General features: G+C 43.4%; 1 protein-coding gene across 1 annotated transcript in view; it reads right to left on the bottom strand.

Moving 5' to 3' along the window:
• Window positions 1-23,674, bottom strand: part of BRD4 (bromodomain containing 4) — a 93,697-nt gene that overhangs the window by 66,555 nt on the left and 3,468 nt on the right. The window contains exon 2 of the mRNA XM_072786938.1: window positions 17,375-17,514. The gene's annotated coding sequence lies outside the window, so the exon portion shown is untranslated. The remainder of the gene's footprint in view (window positions 1-17,374; window positions 17,515-23,674) is intronic.

Genomic DNA, 23,674 nt, shown 5'->3' with positions numbered 1-23,674 from the left:
AAAAAAAAGGAACTGCAAAATGCTTTCTTGGCATTCTAAATGTAAAAGCCTGTGGTTGGTCACATCACTTCTCTCCTACTCCCCTCCCCCGGCCGTCCCCCTAAAAAAGGAATGAAAGTGCACTTCTATACTGCTTCCCTAACAGTTGTGAACTAAAGCAAAATTTTAACAATCTACTTCCTACTACCAGAAAATTGGCTTAACAGAAATAACACCGGGGATCCCTGGGTGGCTTAGCGGTTTTGCACCTGCCTTTGGTCCAGGGTGTGATCCTGGAGTCCCGGGATCAAGTCCCACATCAGGCTCCATGCATGGAGCCTGCTTCTCCCTCTGCCTGTGTCTCTGCCTCTCTCTCTCTCTCTCTCTGTCTCTCATGAATAAAGTATTTTTAAAAAATCATAAAAAATAAAAAATAAATAACACCAGTTATCCCTAGTTAAATACACAATCCAGCTCCACCTGAGGTCTTAAAGAAAATAGGTCCCATGCTGCTAAGAGACCCCTAAGCAGCCCAGGCTAATGTCCTAGGGTTCCAGCACTTGGGTAACTGCTAGCACATCACGGTATCTCACCTTTATGGGTCGTGCCCTGCACACGGCAGTAACATCCTTCTTCTGCTGTCACAGAGCTGTTCCTTGGCCACGGGCACAACAAACACAAAGACATTTGGGGCACAAATGTGCTCAGCTACCGGAATGAATACCTGAGGCTCTAGCCTGACACTGCTTACATGTCATCACGTGCCTGTCTTCAGCTGAAAGTCTCAGCACCTTTTTGGAAGGTGATCATTATGCATGAATGAGCAGAGTGTCCCCCCACATTTTGAAAGGAATACTCCCTTTAGAGAGTTCTGCAACTTTCACAAAATCACACAATTCTTTTGCAGTAATATATATGCGCTCAGTCAGCAAAATAATCAACTCAAGAGTCCTTTAGTGGAAGTAGGAGATGGGGTGGTGATGAGACATCAGAGTAGGGCCTCAGGCATCCAGGTTTGGCCAATCCCAGCTTAAAAAAAAAAAAAAAAAAAGCAATTTGGAGATTCCCTGTAAGAGATGCCTAGCCTCAGGCAGAATTCCCAATATGGACAGATGCAAAGAGGCAAATGGAACACAAACACATTTCCTGGGCTCCTTTGATGCCCCAACATAAATGCACTCTGTGGCATGCCATCAATGCTTCCTCCTTCCTGCAGCAATAGGTTGCCACCAGGCAGCCACCACCCTAGAACAGGACCCAACATTCTGGTTCTATCTATCCTTATAGCAAGTGGACACCCACTTCTGCATCTCATCCACCACAGATTGTAAGCAAAACAACGATTTAATTGCTGCTCCACAAAGAGCTTGTAAAGTAGTAGCTCTCATTTCTGGCTGCAAAGAGAACTGCTTGGGGAGCTTGTTTTAAAAACCCATGTGTGGAGCTGGGAGTGGGAGGAGGAGCTGACTACAAAGAGGCACAAAGAGAATTTGGGAGGATGCTGGAAATACTGTTTCTGAGTCCAGTAGTGCATTTGTCAGAGTGATTTTAAGTGATTTTACAGCATACAAAGTTAAGAAAATGAATAAACAGGGATGCCTGGGTGGCTCAGCGGTTGAGCGTCTGCCTTCGTTTAGTTCAGGGTATGATCTGGGAGTCTGGGATCTGGGATTAAGTCCCACACTGGGCTCCTTGTAAGGAGTCTGCTTCTCCCTCTGCCTACATCTCTGCCTCTCTGTATGTCTCTCATGAATAATTTTTTTTAATCTTAAAAAAAAAAAAAGAAAATGAATAAACAAATAAACCATGATGGGATCCCACCCACTTCAGAACTGCTGCCATGCAAGGAGGGCAGACACAGACCTACAAATACTGAACAAAAACAGGAATGGCCTAGTCTGAACACCAAGCTTCCAGAGCTGAGCTGGAAGACACAAGTCACAGATAGGCTCATGACTCTTCATCTGTGAACGTTCACAGGGTTGACCCTGAAGGCTATCCCAAGGATTAGCAGGTTTACAAAGGGTGCCTGCCATGTGTGAAGTGCCTGTTCAATCAGTTATTAGGAGTAAGGGGGAGAGAACCCAAATATTCTATTTTCTGGCATAGAAATCCACCTGTGTAGACTGAGAAAGGAAAGCTGTAGTAGTTTAAGGTAAAGAATGGGTTCTACAATTTGTGGTTTACACTTAAGACAACAAAGCAGCAAGACTAACAATCTTAAAAGAATAATAAAAATCCTTGTGGGCTGTACGACCACAGCATTTCCTGCATGCACATCAACTGAGGCAGAGAACTACTAACTCAGAGCAGGGAGAAAAACTGATACTCAGCTTTTCCAGAGTGATTGAAGTATAGTTAACCTTTTGAAGCAACTAACTTGTGATACTCAAAGCTACTGAGTAGAACGATTTTTCAAACTAAATGCTTCCCAGAGGGCCTTGGCACAATTTTAAAGTTTTGATTGAGGGCAACCCAGGTGGCTCAGCGGTTTAGCATCGCCTTCGGCCCAGGGCATGATCCTGGAGTCCCTGCATGGAGCCTGCTTCTCCCTCGGCCTGTGTGTCCGCCTCTCTCTCTCTCTCTCTCTCTCTCTGTCACTTATGAATAAATTAAAAAAATAATAATAAATAAAAAATAAAGTTTTGACTGAATCCCAAAACTAGTAAAGATATTTGCACCCGAGGTAGCTCATAGATAATGAAGTGTCAGAGAAGCAAGCAATTGCCTCCTGGCCAACAGCAAAACACCTTCGGGTACCTGTGGGATGAGGTCCTCTGATTAAAACATTTCATTGTCCTTACAATAAAATGCAACAAAGCCACAAGTAGGCAAAAGGTCACCCTACATCATAACACCTATTTTTGTGTATATAAGTTCACAGGGTTACCCAGAATCAACATTCTCCTCACAGTCTGTGTTCTAGTGTTGACAGGATGTATGTACAGACCTGTCACGTTTAACAACGACGTGAGGGCCACTGCTACCTATCACAAAGAAAGGCCAAAGTTCACAAACCACACCCAGCTGAGATATTTGAGATATTTACTGAGATATTTCCAGTTTTCCAAGTGTGGACACACTACAGGGTTGAGAAGGATCAAGAAACATTTGATGGTTTATTATATTATATGCCCAGCTCAGCGGTCCTTCCGTAAAAGGTGTTATGACAAAGCCCCTGGTCAAAATGCCAGCAAGAACACTGGGAAAGTCTAACTGGAAAAGGCTCAAGGAAAGGGCACCATTCATCCACTGCAACAAACTCCATGAGCAGGGATTGGTATCAATGCTCTTCGGTCTCCCAAAGTCCTCATTTTGACATATGACCACCCCCAGAGCACACAAAGATGTATCTATGTCTGCACAGGTATTCAATGTCAGCCACTAAACATGCTCTACTCAAGGCGTGAAAGCTTCTAGCTAGCAGAGTATCTCAGACCTAGGCTTGTGACTACATTAGGGTCCCCAGGAAGCAGCCATTTCTAGAATGCCTCAGATATCACACCAATTAGCTCTGGTACTGACTGAGCACCTGCCTGAATCAGGCAAGCTTTGCATACAGCTGAACATTCTCCAAGCTAGCCAGTGCCTTGCCAGAGGATTTGCTGAGCAGCCAAACCTAGCCTGGCCACGATGCCTGTAGTGGTTGGCAGGCGATGTATAAGCAACAACTTTCTCAGTTAGGTGCCAACTTTCCCTGAGTGTCCACATGCTTAGGGAATGCAGTTGGACTCAGACCAATGAGCAATTACTGAATGCTTACTGAGGCTCAGGCCCAGCGTGCTGGGATGCTGTATTCCACACTCCATGAGAACCTTGCACAGGTAGGGACTAAGTTCTCAGTTTCATGGATGAGGATACTAATGCTAGAAATCAGTCATTCATTCACCTGAGGTCAAGAAACCTGCACAACTTCCCACCCTATATTCAAAAATCATTTCCTGGGGGGATCCCTGGGTGGCTCAGAGGTTTAGCACCTGCCTTCGGCCCAGGGTGTGATCCTGGAGTCCCGGGATCAAGTCCCACATTGGGCTCCCTGCATGGAGCTTGCTTCTCCCTCTGCCTGTGTCTCTGCCTCTGTGTGTGTCTCTCATGAATAAATAAATAAAATCTTAAAAAAAAAAAAATCATTCCCTGATGAATTAAGGGTATACCTCTGAAAGGCAAATCCTTACAACTTTTAGAAAATAGAGAGTATGTGACTTCAGATAATGTTTTTCCCACTAACTGTAAAACAAAGATTCATAAATTCATCTATGTTAAAATTAACATCTGTTTGTCAAAAGACACTATAGGGGGCACTAAACTAGGGAAAAATAATCACAAAAACATATATTATCCACAGAGATCTGGATTCCGCTCTATAAACAACTTCTCCAAATCAATTAAAAAAGATAAGCTGGGGGCGCCTGGGTGGCTGAGTTTTAAAAATAAAAGTCTCATGCTTAAGATTTTATTTATCTATTCATGAGAGACAGAGAGAGAGGCAGAGAAGCAGGCTCCATGCAGGGAGCCTGATGCAGGACTCGATACCAGGGACTCCAGGATCACGCCCTGAGCTGAAGGCAGATGCTCAGCCACACAGGCATTCCAAGCACGAGACTCTTGATTTCAGCTCAGCTCGGGATCTCAGGGTGATGAGATCGAGCCTGGCATCCAGCTCCACACTGGGCATGGAGCCTGCTTAGGATTCTCTCTCCCTCTCCTTCTGCCCCCTCCCCCACAAAACCTACCCCTGCTAGTGCATGAACAATGAACTAATACTCACTTTAAAAAAAAAAGAGAGAAAGATAAACAAGCTAAAAGAAAATGAGCAAAAACCAAAAACAGGCATTTCAACAATGACAATGAATACACACAAAATACTATGTCTTAAAATTAACAAATCAGGGGATCCTTGGGTGGCTCAGTGGTTTAGCGCCTGCCTTTGGCCCAGGGCACGATCCTGGAGTCCTGGGATCGAGTCCCACGTCGGGCTCCCGGGATGGAGCCTGCTTCTCCCTCTGCCTGTGTCTCTGCCTCTCTCTCTTTCTACGTCTATCATGAATAAATAAATAAAATCTTAAAAAAAAAAATTAACAAATCAGGAAATAACAAATGTTGGCGAGGATGTGGAGAAAGAGGAACCCTCTTACACTGCTGGTGGGAATGAAAGCTGGTCCAGCCACTGTGGAAAAGTTTGAGGTTCCTCAAAAAGTTTAAAATAGAGCTACCCCACCACCCAGCAATTGCACTCCTATGTATTTAGCCGAAAGATACAAACATAGTAATCCCAAGGACACCTAACCCCAGTGTTTATAGCAGCAATGTTCACAGCAGCTAAACTATGGAAAGAGCCTAGATGCCCACCGACAGATGAATGGATAAAGAGGATGTAGTATATATACACACAAGGGAATATTACTCAGCCATCAGAAAGAAAAAAATCTTAACCATTTGCAACAATCTGGACAAAACTAGAAGATATTATGCTAAGTGAAGTAAGTCAATCAGAGAAAGATTTATCATATTATTTCATTCATATGTGGAATTTAAGAAACAAAACAGGATCATGGGGGAAGGGAGGGGAAAATAAAATAAGATGAAATCAGAGAGGGAGACAAACCAGAAGAGACTCTTAACTACCAGAAACAAACTGAGGGTTGCTGGAGGGGTGGGGGTGGTAGGGGATGGGGTAACTAGGTGATGGGCATTAAGGAGGGCATGTGATATTAATAAGCACTGGGTGTTATATACAACTGACAAATCACTGAACTCTACCTCTGAAACTAATAATGCACTATGTTATTGAATTTAAATAAAATTAAACTTAAAAAAAGATGACGCTCAGCCTCATTATTCTTCATTTCTCTGATAGCTGAAGCCATAATGACCTTTTGTATCCATCAATATTGCTAAAATATAAAAAATCCATTAATGCCAATGTTCGTGAAAACGTGGTCCAACACTTTAGGATGTGGGCAGATAAACTAATGGGATGGTTTCTGAAAATAATTTGGTATTAAGGTACCCCCGATGACCCAGTAATTCCACCCCTGGCACCTAGTGAAAAATTTGTATGCAGCTCTCAGATGCTCGAATGCATGCAGAAGAATGCTCATAGCAACAATGTTTTCTAATGACACCTATTCTACCCTGCCTTCCCCCTTCAATAAAAATAAATCTAAAGGGGGCACCTGCCTGGCCTAGTTGCTAGGGCATGCAAATCTTTTTTTTTTTTTTTTTTAAAGATTTTATTGATTTATTCATGAGAGACACATAGAGAGAGGCTGAGACACAGACAGAGGGAGAAGCAGGCTCCCCACAGGGACTGGGATCCTGGGATTCCAGGACCATACTTCGAGCCAAAGGCAGATGCTAAACCGCTGGACCACCCAGGTATCCGTAGGGCATGCGATTCTTGATCATGGGGTTTTGAGTTCAAACCCTACATGTTGGGGATAGAAACTGCTTAAAAACAAAATCTTAAAATCAATCAATCTGAGCACCCAAATGTCCACCAATATGAGAATCAATTAATTGTGATACATTCACAGTCTGCTGAGAATGTAGGAGCTATAGCTACCACCACACGCATATACTTAAATGAAGAAGTGGCTGAAGTCTGCAAATTATGTGCTGGCATGGGTAATAAAGTTGAAAAACAGTAAGACTAAGTGATGTACTGTTTAGAGGTACATGCATCTGAGACCAGAGTGAAAAAGGATGGTGACTTCAAACTTCAGGATTGGCAAGGAGGGATCCCTGGGTGGCGCAGCGGTTTGGCGCCTGCCTTTGGCCCAGGGCGCGATCCTGGAGACCCGGGATCGAATCCCACATCGGGCTCCCAGTGCATGGAGCCTGCTTCTCCCTCTGCCTATGTCTCTGCCTCTCTCTCTCTCTCTCTGTGACTATCATAAATAAATAAATAAATAAAATTTTAAAAAAATATTAAAAAAAAACTTTAAAAAAAAATTAAAAAAAAAAAAAAGGATTGGCAAGGAAATGAGGTAGGGAAAGAAGTATACACAAAGCAGAGGTGACTCAGCTGGTCATGCCAGGTCTTCTCAAGCTGAAAAGACAAATTAGAAATCACTCAAATTTAAAGTGCAAATCACTACACCTTTAATCACATACAACTGAATCTACAGCATCTTTTGTGATATCAGAGCATGTCCCCTCTGCTGTGCCTGACAGCAGCAGCTTGTTATTAACACTAGAGCTACTTGATCCCAGACAGGATCTTCACAAATTTGAGGGAGGTGGGGTGCTTTTGTTACCCCATTTTACTGACAGTGAAACAGAAACTCAGAGGTGAAGCAGCCTGTCCCAGATCACACTAATCATTCCTCCGAAAGCCAGTGAGTGCCAATTTTCAGCTTTAATACCACTAGTCAGGCAGCCCGAGTGGCTCAGCAGTTTAGCGCCGCCTTTGGCCCAGGGCATGATCCTGGAGACCCAGGATGGAGTCCCATGTTAGGTTCCCTGCATGGAACCTGCTTCTCCCTCTGCCTGTGTCTCTGCCCCCCTCTCTCTCTCTCTCTCTTAAAAAACAAACAAACAAACAAAAAAAAAAAACAAACACTAGTCACAGCTCATCTGTTTAGCACCTTATGTGGTTTGTTCCATTTTCAAAATGCTCTACCGGCCAGCGTAAAATACAGCAGAGACAGAGAATATCTACTAAGCATGAAACAAAACACTGAGTGACTAGCTCAGTCTAGTACCAGGACAAGAGAATGCCAATTGCAGTTTAACAGTAAAAAAGAGTGATACTGAGATTATGGCTGGTTTCAAAACCTGGGAGGCACAGTCTGCTTAAGATCCTCAATGAATCAAGCTCTCATCCTCTGCCCTGGACAAGCTGTTTCAGCAACAAGCACAGAGTGGTTCTGAAATAAATCTTTAGCCTCAGGTATACAAACAAACATACATACATACATACACACACACACACACACCATTGAGTAAAAAAACAGAAGGGAGAATGTGAATTGGAACCCTCACCTGAAGACATCAACACTCTATTATCGGAAAAGATCAATTAGGACATCACCAGAAAAAAAGTTCACAGAAAGAAGTCCTACGATACAACTTAAAATTCAATCTCTTGACAATACCATGCAGCCAGATCTGTATACAGTGTCTTGTAACTGACATGTCGCATGACAAGACTCATCTGGGAAGAAGTATCCTCCTAGAACACTGAGAAAACAACTCCTTATCCTGCAATCGCTGCTTATCTGGAAGATCGAAAGGGAGAGTAAGAAGTAAAAGTTGAAACTACTTCAATTCTGCTAGGCTGAAAAGGAATTTGTTACAATCAAAAAGACAAATAGGGGATCCCTGGGTGGCGCAGCGGTTTGGCGCCTGCCTTTGGCCCAGGGCGCGATCCTGGAGACCCAGGATCGAATCCCACATCGGGCTCCCGGTGCATGGAGCCTGCTTCTCCCTCTGCCTGTGTCTCTGCCCCCCTCTCTCTCTCTCTGTGACTATCATAAATAAATAAAAATTTAAAAAAAAAAAAAAAAGACAAATAACAACAAGTGTTGGCAAGGATGTAGGGAAACTGGAACCTTCATATACTGCTGACAGGAATGTAAAATGGGGCAGCAACTTTGAAAAGCAGTCCAGCAATTCCTGGAAAGATTAAACATAGTTACCATATAAGGAAGTTTCACTCCTAGCTATATACTCAAAGGAAAACACGTCTACACAGAAGCTTGCACGTGCAAATTCACTGCAGCATTTTTCATAAGAACCAAAAAGCAGAAATTGAGATGTCCATGAACTGATGAATGGATGGTCCCATTTATAAGGATACGACCAGAGTTTCCGAAAAAGAAAAAATCAAAATCTAAGCTGCTTTCTTTGGGGGGAGCCAAGCTGTCTAGTTTATTTATCCTGAGACTCTATGCTCACTTTCCAAGGTCAGGTCGCATTTGGTGCTACTCGCACTGGAAGGATGAAGCAATCCAAGTAGTCCAAGCATAAGTCACAGGACAGTGAGTTCAGGGAAAGGTAGAGCCTGCCAAGACTGATGCTGAAAGTACCTCTCACCTCTGCTACATCTAATCATGAGTTGGTAAAGGGCCATCCCACTTAAAGAATTTCCAAAGTTAAACGGCTCTGGTCATTTTGAGGCAGGGCATAGAGAAATGTTAAGTTACAAGGATTCCACAAGCCTTTTCAGGATTAAATTGGCTGAAATGAAAATCGAAGTCAAGCTACTTGCCATGGAAAATTCTGTTAGTGGGTTGGGCAGAGAAGTCAAAAACTATGGGTAAATGAAAGGATAAGACCCAGGGAAGGGGTGGAGTCCAATGCATTTGCAACCAGTCACTTACTTTCTTTTAGGCTGCCCTGAAAGACCTCTGGCTCAACAGGGGACCCCCAGTGGAACCATCTCCTTCTTGTACCCTTGTGTCCACTTTTCACAGCTGCCTAATAAAAACTTTCCAATCCCAAGTCAGTTGCAGCATATAAACAGGACATGGGAATTTGTAGCAGGCTTCTGTATCCAAGTTCTAAATTGGAACCTGTGGTTCAAAAAGTAGGCAAGTGGCTATTTGTAAGTTCATGTTCATTTCATTGCAGCACTGTTCCTAACAGCCAAGAAGGGGAAGCAATTCCAATGTCCACCAACATGAGTGGATTAAGAAAACGTAGTATGTATGTACAATAGAATATTTTCTGCCTTAAAAAAGGAAATCCTATTATGTGACAACATAGATGAATCTGGAAGACACATGGTAAGTGAAATAGGCTTGTTTCAAAAAGACAAATACTGCATGATTCCACGTATGCGAGGTATCTAAAATAGTCAAACTCCTAGAAACAGAAAGTAGTATGTGGTTGCCAAGGGGCTGGAGGAAAGGGGAAAAAGAGTTGTTACATGGATATAGTTTGTCTTGCAAGATGAAAAAGTTCCAGAGATCTACTGCACAGTAATATGCACATACTTAATAACTACTCTACACTTAAAAATGTTAAGATGGGGATCCCTGGGTGGCGCAGCGGTTTAGCGCCTGCCTTTGGCCCAGGGCGCGATCCTGGAGACCCGGGATCGAATCCCACGTCGGGCTCCCGGTGCATGGAGCCTGCTTCTCCCTCTGCCTGTGTCTCTGCCTCTCTCTCTCTCTCTCTGTGTGACTATCATAAATAAATAAATAAATAAATAAAATTAAAAAAAATAATAATAAAAAATAATAAAATAAAATAAAAATGTTAAGATGAAGTTTTATGTTGTATGTTTCTGACCAATGAAAGAAAGAAAGAAAGAAAGAAAGAAAGAAAGAAAGAAAGAAAGAAAGAAGAAAAGAGCAGATGGCTGCAACATAGATTCCTCAACTCAGAGAAGGAGGTAAGACTGTCCTTCACAGGGCTGGGTCAAATGGGATGCAACAGAAAGTAAGTGCTCAATAAACCCTATTAATCATACTATTAATAAAAACGAATCCTAGGAGTTTAGCATTAACTTTGCACATTTTATAATGCAATCAAAGTAAACCCAATGGGCCCTGAGGTCTGGTCTGCAGCCCACTAACAGAAGCTCTGTGGGCAGGCTACATCCACCTGGTTTAGCTGACTCACTCAAGGCAGACCCACCACTGGCACTTTCTACAACCACAGCTCAGCCTTCAGTGGTGGCCTGAGCCTTTGTTCACATTCTCCACACCCAAAGATAATGGACCAACTGCACCAGCCCTTTCCCCAAAGCTCTGCTCACAAAATGGGAGAGGAGAGAGATGTATAGAATGAACGAAATGAAAGAGGTCAGATAAAGCAAATTCCAAGGAGTAGGGAATTTTCAAGGCCATAAAAAGAAAAGAGCAGAGATTGGAGATACCATACTTACCTAGGTAATTGCAGTTCACTCCACAACAGTTAGCTTTCAAAGAAAAACCCTCTCCCTGAGCTGATGTACCCTAATCCTCCACTTGAGTTAGGCTACACAGGCTTGGCTTTCTCTAGCCTGGGACCTTGCTGGGACTCCATTTCCAATCGTCCTGTGGGAATGGGAGCAAGGTACTTGCCATTCTCCACAAATCAGTCAGTTCCTGACTGTCCTCTCACTCTAAATGTGACCCCAGGTCCTTCCTCTTCTCTCTCCACATAGCTGCAGAAGACTTCACCCATCCTTCTGGCAATGCCCAAAGTCTCCAATTCTGGCCTAGGCCTGCCCCCTGCATTCCAGAACTGCATATCTACTTGCCTACAAGGTAGTGTCAACCACAAGCACCAGGGGACTAAACTAAGCCTATCTTCTCTAAAACCTGTCAAAGCAGGTACACTTGCTATGTGTTGATAGTACTACCATGCTGAATGGATAACTCAGAAACTCAAGATTTTCCATTACTCTAGAAAGTTCCACAGGACACCACTGCTTTAAAAACTGTGACCAGGTCACAGGGCACCTGGCTGGCTCAGTCCATAGAGCATGTGACTTTTTTTTTTTTTTCAAGATTGATTTTATTTATTTATTTATTCATTCATTCATTCATTCATTCATTCATGAGAGACAGAGAGAGAGGGAGGCAGAGACACAGGCAGAGGGAGAAGCAGGCCCCATGCAAGGAGCCTGATGCGGGACTTGATTCTCAGGACTCCAGGATCATGCCCTGGGCCAAAGGCAGGCACTAAACTGCTGAGCTATCCAGGGATCCCCAAGCATGTGACTTTTGATCTCAGGGTCATGAGTTAGGTGTGGAGCCTACTTGGGAAAAAAAGGGGGGGGGGGGCAGGGGGAGTAGGCCACTGTAAAAGAAGATCCAAACGGGACCCTGAAAGATGGAGGGAAGGAGTACCTCGAAAAAGTAAATAATCGGGATGCCTGGGTGGCTCAATGGTTGAGTGTCTGCCTTCGGCTCAGGTCATGATCAGGGTTATGGGATCAAGTACCACATAAGGCTCTCCCTCTGCATGTGTCTCTGTCTCTCTGCATCTGTCATGAATGAATGAATGAATGAATGAATGAGAGAAAGAAAGAAGAAAAGAAAGCAAGCAAAGAATCAAAGACATGGGACAGCAGTCTGTCACAGAAGCGAGAGCCCAGAGTACCACAGGATGGGAATCTGGGTTTTAGACTACATCCAATGGGGTATGCAGTAGGGTTTTAGAGCCGTAGGAGAATTCTGCCACAATAATAAACCTATTACATTTTGATCACATTCCAACTAACTTACTAGTCTAGTTTTCAGTTTTGCATGAAGCCTGTTAAACCACTTCTACCATTTTCTCTTGACTGGATTTTCCTCACAGCTACTCAGAGCCAAACTCTTACTCAATGAGATCATTTGTCATCTTACAAAGTCAAAGCAAGGTTTTAAAAGTAAAATGGTCTGTTTCTTCAGGACACTCTTATTAAATGAATTACCACTTTTCTAGCACTGAGCCACTGTCCACACTGGACATATTAGAACCCCTTAAACACTTGCCTCATTCTGCCCATCATGTTGTACATGGCATACAGACATGGGAAACACTTTTATTCACCACTGAATCTTCACGGCACACACAGAATATAGCACAGTTCCTGATTACCTAAAGTCCCACACACGCCCTGGCAGAATTTGGCCTGTTTGCCTTAGGCAGAAAATTTCCTTTAAACAAGAGTCCTTAGGGACGCCTGGGTGGCTCAGCAGTTGAGCATCTGCCTTTGGCCCAGGCCATGATCCTGGAGTCCCGGGATCAAGTCCCACACAACGGGCTCCCTGCATGAAGCCTGCTTCTCCCTCTGCCTATGTCTCTGCCTTGCTCTGTGTCTTTCATGAATAATAAAATATCTTAAAAAAATAACAAGAGTCCTTAAGTGGGAAATAAGCACTCATGAGCTAGAACTCAATTGCACCCTACAATAAAAGCAGCATTTGAGACAGACAGACTCACCATAATCCTAAGAGATCATCCAGTTCACACCCCTGATTTAACAAGCCTGGGGAACACGGGCTTAAGATGAAGTTTACTCCAGCTTACTGACTGCCCCAAACTCCCTCTTTTGTACTCAGACTTTCACTGGAGTAACAAGGAAAAAAAGGAGGTGAAACCAAATCAAGACAGGTGGAATTTTATTCCACTCATGTGAATTACTCCATGAGACTCCTAAGGAGGGTGGCATTGCATTTAATGATCAGATCCCCACATGAAGAGAGATTTACCAGCCAGAGTAATGACCCTCCCTCCTCTGACCATCTCCCACCCTGCTGAGTGCCTCCAAGGGAAAGGCGCTTTTGCCTGCTGAATGTTCAGTCCAGATCTCCATCCAGGCCTCAGCTGTACCCACAGGTGGACCAACCAAAATGCGAGCTCTTTTCCTACACTCACAGCTGGAAGATCTCTCTTCCTTCAGGGTGGCTGGCCTATAACTCTCAGGAGGCACTCTCTCCCTGCCCACATTACGGTACCATCCCAACCATCTGCACGTGGCAGATTCTCTCCTTCCACAACTTGCAGAACAGAAGTCAAGAGCATGTGGAGGAGTGCCTGGCTGGCTCAGCTGGAGTGCGACTCTTGACTTTGGGGTTGTAAGTTCAAGCCCCACATTGGGTGTAGAGATTACTTAAAAATAAAATCTTGGGGGTGCCTGGATGGCTCAGTGGTTGAGCATTTGCCTTTGGCTCAGGTCATGATCCTGGGGTCCTGTTACTGAGTTCCAAGTTCCGCATCAGGTCCCAGCAGGAAGCCTGCTTCTCCCTCTGCCTGTGTCTCTGCCTCTTTCTGTGTCTCTCATGAATAAATAAAATCTTAAAAAAAAATAAAATTAAAAAAATAAATAATACAAAATATTGGAAAAAGAAATCTTAAAAAAAGAAGAAGCGGGATCCCTGGGTGGCGCAGCGGTTTGGCGCCTGCCTTTGGCCCAGGGCGCGATCCTGGAGATCCGGGATTGAATCCCACGTCAGGCTCCCGGTGCGTGGAGCCTGCTTCTCCCTCTGCCTGTGTCTCTGCCTCTCTCTCTCTCTTACTGTGTGCCTATCATGAATAAATAAAAATTTTTTTTAAAAAATAAATAAATAAATAAATAATAAAAATAAAAATAAAAAAAGAAGAAGCATGTAGGCTCTGGAGCCAAGCGCTGCCACTTACCAGCTCTGTGCCCTTGTCTCCCTCTCCTCAAGTGACTGAGCGCTCTGGGCATCAGCTTCCTTTTACAAAATGGAAATGATACTAGTACTAGTACCCAGTTAGGTTGTTTTCTTTCTTTCTTTCTTTTTTTTTTTTTTTTTTTTAAGATTTTAATTATTTATTCATGAGAGACACAGACAGAGGCAGAGACACAGGCAGAGGGAGAAGCAGGCTCCATGCAGGGAGCCCAACGTGGGTCTTGATCCCGGGTCTCCAGGATCACGCCCTGGGCTGAAGGCGGTGCTAAACTGCTGAGCCACCAGGGCTGCCCAGATATGCTGTTTTTTTGTTTTGTTTTGAATCACATTAATTTTTTTTAAAGACTTTATTTATTTATTCATGAGAGAGAGGCAGAGACACAGACAGAGGCAGAGACACAGGCAGAGGGAGAAGCAGGCTCCATGCAGGGAGCCCAACGTGGGTCTTGATCCCGGGTCTCCAGGATCACGCCCTGGGCTGAAGGAGGCGCTAAACCGCTGAGCCACCCGGGCTGCCCAGTTTTCTTAAGACTTAAGGAAAACAGGAGCCTTGCTTAGAAATCTAGCACCTGAGCCATACTAACCACTCAAATATTCACTAAAACAGAGTGCTCATAAACATATACTCAAGCTTCCCCTCTGAGGAAACAGTGGGAAAGAAGAGACCCACACTGCAGCTCTGTACATTAAGGCAGACAAAGACAGCCAGATGACTCACGTTCTACTTCACCATTTCAAATTAGGCAAGAAGGTAACCGGAAAAAAAAAAAAAAAACCTGTACGTTCAGAAAATACAGTTTTACCCTTTATGGGATACTTTTCACAAAGAGTCATAGATCAAAAGATAAGCACTGCCTCAAGGTGAACAAAGGGACTGTGGGGATCTGGAAGGCAAGCAGAAAGAGCCACAGGCCAGGGAGGGCATTCAGCCCTCTCAAGTACAAGGGAAGGATGCTCAGGGTTCCTAGAGCAAACAGACCTGGAGATGTCCTGAGAGAGGACCCTGAAGACAGGCCACCTAAACTACAGGCTGCATATGTTGCAACTCAAAAAGGATTCCAACACTGACAACTCAAAACTGCATTCCTGGGATTACAAAGATGCATGTTATGATTCTGAAATAGATGAACACAAAGGTGGTGTTACTTCCAGACAACTTATCTGTCAGCTCAATTGTTTCCTAGTGTCAAAAGGAAAACAAATGGGGACACCTGGGTGGCTCAGCCGTTGAGCGTCTGCCTTTGGCTCAGGGCGTGATCCTGGTCCGGGGATCGAGTCACACTTTGGGCTCCCTGCTTCTCCCTCTGTCTAGGTCTCTCCTCTCTGTGTCTCTCAGGAATAAATAAATAAAATCTTAAAAAAAAAAAAAAAAAGGGAAAAAGACACACATACGTGACTTTCTTACTTAGCAGTTTTTTATAACTTAAAGTACTTAAAACACCAAGTAGGGGCAGCCCGGGTGGCTCAGCGGTTTAGCGCCGCCGCCTTCAGCCCAGGGCGTGATCCCAGAGACCTGGGATTGAGTCCCACATCAGGCTCCCAGCATGGAGCCTGCTTCTCCCTCTGCCTGTATCTCTGCCTCTCCTGTGTCTCTCATGAATAAATAAAATCTTAAAAAAAAAACAAAAAAAAACAAGTAATTTTCAATGAATATTATAAATGAAAACCTACACATGGAAGGAACCACCTTTTACAAAACTCTTCCACATATCCTATCTTGCCTGTTTGTGCTCGCTTCGGCAGCACATATACTATCTTGCCTGTTTCTCTTAATTACAAAATAGGGGAAACTGCTCAAGCAACAAAAAAACCATGCCTATACAGTAAGATTGTAATTCAACTGAGCAGAGCAATGAGATTAATAAAGCCAACACCAGTAAATGAAAGGGTGAAATATACATCAGCACGGAACAAGCTTTATCTTTGAACTTTAGAGATTAAGGAGGAGCAAGGGAGTTTTTAATATGCACCATTCTTAGAAGTAACAGGAGTTCTTTTCCATCCTTCATCACCTCTGCCCCAATTACAGAAGTATGAATTATTCAAGTTTATGGTATTGTGTTTCCTACTCCTTCCACCATAGGGATGTGGGTAGAGAGAGTGGCATCATGCACACACCTGGAGTAGCATGTTCATATTCCTAAGCAAAAACATTATGGTGAAGGAGGATACTTTGCCCATTCCACAAGTTCTATCTCCCTCATCGTGCAGTTCTAGTGTATGCATGAACGGAGTCCCACAGCAGAGACCAGATACTAAATCACAGCAGGGACCCACAGCCATAACTCTAAGCCTACCCACATCCAACACCACCAAATGACAGGCTGGCTAACAGCCCATTGGGTTACCTTCTGCAATAAAGGTTCCAGGCCAACACCAAATCCTGGAGACAGTTTTACGAACAGTGGCGCGTCTTCAGTGAACCAAAAACTCCCTTCTTCTGCAGCCACTGAGAGGCCCATTCTGACACTCCTTATCCCCAGGAAGGAAAACAAGCTGGGAAAGAGGGGTGCACTGGGGATCTTGGGCCGGTTTGTGCCATTGCTGACACTCACGCTGACAGCTCTATAAAACCCTCTGGAGGATTTCACAAGGACAATCCAAAATGGGCACTCCACACTGTTTTCATGTTATACATTTGTAAATGTCCGCAAAAACAGTCTGCGTGCAAAAAGAAAAGTCTTCAAAACCACCAAGAGCCTTTTAATTAATATAATGATAAACTTCTCGTTCTCAAAGTAAAATCCAGGAAATTTATTTTAGTACATGCTCCTTAGAAGGACTTTACGTTTCCGAGAACCATCTCCCCAACTGTTCAATGTTAAGGCGTATACATTTTTTCTGGAGAAAGGACCCATAGCATTCATCACATTCTCAAGGGGACCCTCTGACCTCCCCTCATGTTAAGGGAAGCTCTAGTGAGAAGGAGGGCTGGTCTCATCCTTGGCCACTGGATCCTCAATTATTCGGAGCCCCCCAAAGGACTGAATAAATCCAACAGCAAGAACTGTAGGAAAATGATTACTCTAGCAGTCCTTAACACTTGTTTTTGATTATGGAAATCTGAGTAGGCTTTCTGTAATACTAGAGGAATGTCAAGCAGCAGACTTTACAAGAACTTAAGTACAGAAACAGCTTAGCAAATGGCAAAATTACAACTGTAGTTTTCACAGGCATGGACGAAAGATGAACCCAGTCTACTGAAAAGTTCTCCATTACAATTTCATTCATGCAAGCATTTACTGAAATTTATCTACCTGGTTCCCTTTCCAAGTTGTGCCCTGTGCTTCCTCGATGTTATAAACCCATCTTACCCCTGTGCTTCCTCAGGGCTGCTTTTCTGGTCAAACTGAACCCTGTCCTCACTGGTGACCTGAGTCCTCTCATCTCCCTCAAAGAGATTTGGCTTGACTTCTCTCACAGGTCCCACAGCAGCTCCCTCTGTACCCGGTACCTGGTAAAAAAAAAAAAAACTCTTTCATTTAATCCTCTACCAAAGGATTTGGAATACATAATCCCTAAGCATCTTCACTTTACCCTTTTCTTGTGTTACTCATCCTAAGCTAATTTTAATTCTGTTTTTTTTTTTTTTAAGATTTTATTTATTTATTCATGAGAGACAGAGGGAGAGAGGCAGACACAAGCAGAGGGAGAAGCAGGCTCCACGCAGGGAGTCCCATGTGGCACTCGATCCTGGGTCTCCAGGATCAGGCCCTGGGCTGAAGGCGGCGCTAAACCGCTGAGCCACCCGGGCTGCCCTAATTCTGGTTTATGACTTAGTATGGAAAATTAGCTTCCCTTTCAGCCATCCAAAATTTCTTGCTTCCAATTAGGGGGCACACTACTTCTAGTGCAAAAAACAGACTGCTCTGGGCATGTGGATGGCTTAATGGCTGAGGGTCTGCCTTTGGCTCAGGTCATGCGGGGTACTGGGATCCAGTCCCACATCAGGCTCCCCATGGGGAGCCTGCTTCTCCCTCGGCCGGTCTCTGCCTCTCTCATAAATAAAATCTTAAAAAAAAAAAAAAAAAAAAGACTGCTTAACTATTCCATCTAGCTGCTGGAGCTACTACTTGACGTGAGCAAGTGGAGGACAGAGATGGGCTACAGGTGCCATGTTTGAGGCAAGGTAGTTTGACATTCCCATTCTGCACATGGTAGGTGACGGGCAATGATCCAAGGCAGAGTCTCCTGCCATCAGACAGCACTACTGGGGAAAACTCAATCTTGACCTTGAGATCAGTGTATGAGAGACAGGTAACAAGATCTGATGTTCCTGCTTGAGCCCTTAGATTCAGCTAGCTGTGCCTGAGACACCGACTTCTTATCACATAAGCCAACAGAGTTCCCTTTTGACAGTTTCACGTTTATTATTTGTAAGAGACCCAACCAATAAAATAATTTCCAAAAAAAAGAGAAAGAAAGATATCTTAAATAAAAAGTTGGAAGGACGGTTTCTGAGAATAAAGGACAGGTAGTTTGCCTCACACACTTGAAGAGACAAAAGGCCCAAATGGAGTCACTTGTGCTAAGCCCCACAGTCACCAAACTGAGACTTAATACCTAATTATAGTTTCAACTTCTCCAAGGAGTGGAATTTTAAACCAGTCAATCTGGAATTACCTGGTCAGCACCAGTGAGGTAATCTGCCCAAATGACGACAGACCCCAGCCCCTAAAGGAAGGTGACCTTTCCTAAAACAATCTACTCTTTGCTGTTTACAACTTCCTCATCCCCCACCCCCCCTCCCCAATAAAAACTTTCCATTTTATACAGCTCTTTGGAAATCCTTTCTATTTACTAAGTGAGATGCTACCCTATTCATGAATCATTGAAAAAAGTCAACTAAGATCTTTAAAATTCACTTGAACTTTTTTTAATACACACACAACACTCTCATATACTTGTTTTGCCTGTTGCAGACTACTGACAACCTTCAAAGCTATATGCTTCAACTCTCCCACCCACTCTACCTCCTACAGAGTGCTTAGCAAGCAGTGGGTACAATCCAAGTCACCTACTTCTAGAAAGCATATGCAGGAGTCACCCTCAGACAAGTGAGGAAGAAACAGATTGTAAAAGGGTTAAAAGAAGAAACTACCATCAAAGTTCCCACAGTTATAAGTGAGTGGTACCTAAAACAATGTTATTTCACACAGTTCTGACAGGACCCACAATTAAGATACAGGTTTTATCACGTACACAGCAATACATAAAATAAAGGCTTATGAAATACTCTTCAGGGATCCCTGGGTGGCTCAGCAGTTTGGTGCCTGCCTTTGGCCCAGGGCACGATCCTGGAGTCCCGGGATTGAGTCCCACGTGGGGCTCCTGGCATGGAACATGCTTCTCCCTCCTCCTGTGTCTCTGCCTATCATAAATAAATAAATAAATAAATAAATAAATAAATAAATAAATAAATAAATAAATCTTTAAAAAAATACTCTTCAATGTGTAACACTCTTTTATATTTCCTTTCTTCCCCTTAAACAATGACTGCAGCCCTTTACCTCACATCATTACCCTCAGTTTGGAAGGGGAAAAAGAAAACAGATATAAAACAAGAATGACTTTCTTTTAAAATCGAGACTCTGGTCAAAGTTCTCTGGAGCCCAAACTTACTACCCTACTACCCCTTTTTACATATGAGAAACTGAGGCTTGAGAGGGTATGTGACTGGTCCAACGCAAGTACAGTGTGTTCTCATGCATGCACGTACTGTGTGTACATACATGTACACACACACACATAGCATTGGCACATTCCACACTCCATGCAACTCTCCTGTTTCAACCCTCAGTTTAACAATTTGCTCCCACCAAATAGAGGTTTCCTCAAAAACAATGGAAAAGGGACGCCTGGGTGGCTCAGCGGTTGGGCGCCTGCCTTCGGTCCAGGTTGTAGTCCTGGGATCCAGGATCGAGTCCCACTTCAGGCTCCCTGCATGGAGCCTGCTTCCCCTTCTGCCTGTGTCTCTGCCTCTCTCTCTCTCTCTGAATAAATAAAATCTTAAAAAAAAAAAAAAAAAAAAAAAGGAAACGGTTTCAAGTGTAAAATCCCCAGACTGATCTCATTCTCTTCCTTTTTTTCTTAAAACCCAAAACAGGGACGCCTGGGTGGCTCAGCGGTTGAGCATCTGCCTTCGGCCCAGGGTGTGAGCCTGGAGTCCCGGGATCCAGTCCTGCATTGGGATCCCTGCATGGAGCCCGCTTCTCCCTCTGCCTGTGTCTCTGCCTTTCTGTATGTCTCTCATGAACAAATAAAAATCTTAAAGCAAAACAAAACCACAAAACAATCTCAAAGGCCAATTTGTCCATAGATGTGTATGTGTTATTGCGTGGCATAGGACAAGTGGGGACATTGGCCACACACAAGAGCATAGGAATTACTAATTCCTGTTTCTGGAAATTGCATAATACAAATCCCAACACCTCTTCTCTGGCACTGCTTCCACAATGTGTCAGGGCCTCTTGACAGCTACAAGGAACAAATAAGAACTTTCAGCATTAAATGGAACCAAGACAAGGAAGGTGACCAAATGCAGAGTAGGGTCTGGACAGCTTTTCTCAAAGCCCTTCAGGCAGAGCAAAGCAAGCACTCCCTTCAGACCCCACTCAATACAACTACATTACAGATGTGAGCCCTCCCTCCACCTTCTGACCACCTGCCAATGCTCAGGTATACAGATCCCACTTTACAGATATGGGAACTGAGGTTTAGAAAAATTATGTAAATCAAGTTAGGTCAAGAGCAGAAGTGGGTAGGGCTGGGACTGAACCGTGACAGTGGACTCCACAGTTCTCCCTCTCCAGTGAAACAGCTCCAACCAAGCCTACTCTCCACAGCCCAAAGACCTAGTACTCCGACATCGGGCAGAAGCAGCCAATAATTGTCAAGGAAAAAAAAAAAAATCACAGAAAAATAGCCTATACTTAGGATGAACTAAAAAAAAAAAAAAAAAAAGTCTAGGTATGTCACAGATCAAAAAGAATAAATGGCATATACGTTGAAGCACTCTTAATTTGCAGTTAAATGCTTAGCTTTGGCTGATATCTGAAATAAAAATTTTTCTCCAATTGAATTTAACACAACAAAAAACAACCCATATGACACTGGATCTTGATAGTCCCTGGTAATGGTGACTGACATCAACTTGTTAGCCTGGTCAACAAGGCCCAAAGTCTAATCATTAGCAGGACCTCAGTCTCCCAACCAGGAAAGTGGAGTTATCCCATCCAGCTGACTGCCTCTCTTGCAGGGAAAGGCTGACTTGTGACCCAAACCTTCCTGGAGACCAGAATCCTGCCATGCTCAGATGTCAACACAATTCAAATTAGGGCCAAAAGAGGCAAAGAAGGTAGGGAGAGATGCTGTGCTTGTAACTCTAGAAAAACTTTGCCCAACTGGCACCCTAACCATCACCTTTTATTCAGATAACCAAGTTTTAATGAAATAGAAAACTTCCATTTTAGGCCCAAAAATATACCAGGTCACCTTTCCCTGCTAGATCATTTCCCCAAACTCTGCAGCCAACATCCCAGAGTGGATGTTCCCAGAGCCACTGAATTTTCCCTGATCCTATTACCATAAATTTTAATCTCGGTATCAGATAAAAACAAATCCTCACTTAAAAAAAACACCACCACCCTAATCCCCACTTTAAATCACTCCCTCCATTGGTCTCCATGCACCATTCACTTGGAAGGAACACACAACATTGGGGGAGGAGGGGTTCTAGAAGGCACCTGGTTGACCTTGGTGTCACCTGGTGACATGATTTCTAGGAGTACCAGCTGATGCAGCTTCCTGGCCTCTTCCCACTTCAATTCTTTACCCTGGGCAATGACAGCAATTAAGTAGCTAACCTTGAGAAGGTATTGCCTCATTTTGCCCTCAGCTGGAAAAAAAAAGAAAAGAAATTTGTGGGAGGTTGAAAAACAGGCTGAAAGCCACACAGGTGGCAGCAGGGCCAAGACTCAAACTGGAGTCTGTCTCACACTGGTAGTATTAGTCTTTGGAGCTGGCTAACAAAAATGAGACAGGATTAGATGCCAGGGGGCTGCATGAGCCGTCCCCAGAGCATTCAGATAACACTGGGCTCCTATCACAGGATTGGGAATTCTGAGACTTGATTTCAGGAAACAAAGTCCAACTATGGCAGGATAGAGTATAGAGAGGTCAAAGAGCAAGATGTCGAGACACATTTGCTTCTCAGAAGCCCTCAGAACACACTCAAGAGGACATTTTGTTTTTACCCAATTGCTTTTTATGGGGGCAAAAATGCTAAAAGAAAAACCCTCACTCTTACAAACAACACTATCAACTATAACTGGAGAAATGGACATTCTTGGAACTTTTCTGGAAAACTAATTTATCAAGGTTTAAAAAATGCACACCCTCTGATCTAGTGATTCCCTCTCTAAACATGAAAAAAGAACACTTGATGGGGATCCCTGGGTGGCTCAGTGGTTTAGCGTCCGCCTTCGGCCCAGGGCATGATCCAGCCAACCCACCCCACGTCGGGCTCCCTGCATAGAGCCCGCTTCTCCCTCTGTCTGTGTCTCTGCCTCTCTGTCTCTCATGAATAAATAAAATCTTAAAAAAAGAGAACTTGAAAATTGTGTCCAAAAATAGAATTATAGCACATTCATATGGTAGAATATTAGGCAACTATTTAAATAGGGCATCTTGGAAGTGTTCACAATGCAGGATTTTTTTTAAAGAGTATAATCTAATTTTGTTACTCATAAATAGAAAAAAATGGAACACGAATGAGATTAAGGGATAGTTTTTGACACTTCACATTATGTTAACATTGTTATTTTTCAAATTATTTCAAATGACCATGAACTGCTTTAGCTTAAAGGAGAGAGAGAGAGAAAAAAAAAAGGCCCTTACAGTCTCATTTTCAAATGATGGTGGACCAATCAGTGCTATTCCCCTTCAGGGATCAGTCAAGAATGGGACAGATGGCTGTTTGCCCTAACTTTGACACTGGACTTCATCTATTTCTTTAGAAATGGGATATATCCCATGATTTAAACTGGGACGTGTGGGTGCAGTTTAATGAGTTGTAGCCTGCTTAAACTAAAAAAGAAAATTAAAGGTTTTAATAATAACCCTTTACAACAGTAAAAGTTTGTGGAGTGCATATTCCAGAAGGGTTTCTGTGCATTACCAGCATTTCAAACTGTTCTCTAGGAATGTACAATTTTTAAAAAATAAGCTGGGATCAAATCACACAGACTGCACTACAGGCAACATACTGGCATCCTTGCACTTCCATTTCCTCATTTTTTAAAATGGTACACCCACAGATCAGCAAGCTTTTCTTTTAACCCCTTGTGAAAGCACCAGAAATCAAGGCACTTAAAAAGTCATTGCACATCCTCAAATAGCTACCTACCATGACCCAGCAATTCCACTAAATATCTATCTACTCACGAGTAAAGATCTGTACAAAAAAAACGTGTACGTGAATGTTCACAGTGGCCAAAGTGGAAACACCCCAAATATCCACCAACCAATGAATGGATAAATAAAGTGTAATGTGTTCACATAATGGAATATCATTCAGTCATAAAAAGAATGAAGTACTGATTCATACTATAGCA

The sequence above is a fragment of the Canis lupus genome, chromosome 19, assembly GCF_048164855.1.
Source record: "Canis lupus baileyi chromosome 19, mCanLup2.hap1, whole genome shotgun sequence".
Classification (NCBI taxonomy): domain Eukaryota; kingdom Metazoa; phylum Chordata; class Mammalia; order Carnivora; family Canidae; genus Canis; species Canis lupus.
This window is presented reverse-complemented; position numbering and strand designations above follow the sequence as displayed.